Here is a 1,225-nt window from a genome sequence, read left to right as displayed (position 1 = left end):
CATCAATTTCTCCCACTACTTCCTCATCAGATAGACCAATGCGATTAACTCTTGCTCGTGCAGCACTCAGATGTTTAAGGCCACTCGTATCACTTATATCTTTGACCTCATTTTCAGTCAGCCACGTGTTGCCTCTCTTGGCGAGATATAGCTCTAATTTGCTGGCAGCAAAATCGAACTTCTGCTTTTCCGCAATGGCATCCTTCAAGTCATCCAGAGATTCGCTTGCATCGATCGTTAAGGAGAATGCACTCCCTGCTTTTCCTACGAGCGCACAGAAGATTTTCACCATGTTTCCATTTGTTTTTTGCGGGCGAGGGACTTCGATCCATTCCTATCACATGGCGTCACGATTTTGACATACCATCAATCAAAGATAAAAATATTTATTTACATAGACACAAAAGGCATGGATATTACGTATGTATCCGATCCGGATAATAACTAGTCATGCTTTAGATATTTGACCTTATTTCAGGAACGCGATCCCTAGTTCTCCATCCAACGCACTGAAGAGCCTATCTGCGCTCTTCATGTCTCTATCTCCCTCGACTGAGAGATATGAAGGGTAGATCTCCCATGCAAACTCGTCCTAAAAAATCTCAGTGGAATAATTAATCTGAACAGGCTGCCCTGCGCCTGCTGGGAAAGAAGTGGGTTCATCTGTGCCTCTTTCAGCCCCCGAAAGAGCAGATGGGGGCTCACATTACATGATGTTGGCTGTCAACATCAATGTCTCAAGTAGATGGGGGCTCACATTACATGATGTTGGCTGTCAACATCAATGTCGCAAGTTTTGTGAAGACGCAGATAGTCCTGATATTATGCAAGAAAGTACGACGACTGTTGGGAACAGCAGACAGGACGCAGAGGTTTTAAGACACTATGTAGGGATACGGTATCCGTACATCTTACGACGATGACATTCGTATTAGTGTGGAAGGTTTTCTTAAACCTTTTTGTAAAAGTGAAGAATTTTTGAATTTGACAGCGTCGAAATATATCTAGACCAAGGCATGGTCGAAAGATAAGATATTACTTTTGGTAAGGCATCACTAACCCGTCATAAGCCACGAATCGGCTGGATGTCACGTAGCGCAGGCGAGGAAACGTTGGCGGAGAAAGGCGAAGTCGTTGGCGCTAGGTGAGCGCTGGCGGAGGCTGTTGGAGAGGAGGTCCTGCTGACTGAGAGGGAAAATGAGAAGTGAATTATTTTTCGTCCAGT

The sequence above is a fragment of the Plasmopara halstedii genome (assembly GCF_900000015.1).
Source record: "Plasmopara halstedii genome assembly, contig: Scaffold_208, whole genome shotgun sequence".
Taxonomy (NCBI): domain Eukaryota; phylum Oomycota; class Peronosporomycetes; order Peronosporales; family Peronosporaceae; genus Plasmopara; species Plasmopara halstedii.
This window is presented reverse-complemented; position numbering follows the sequence as displayed.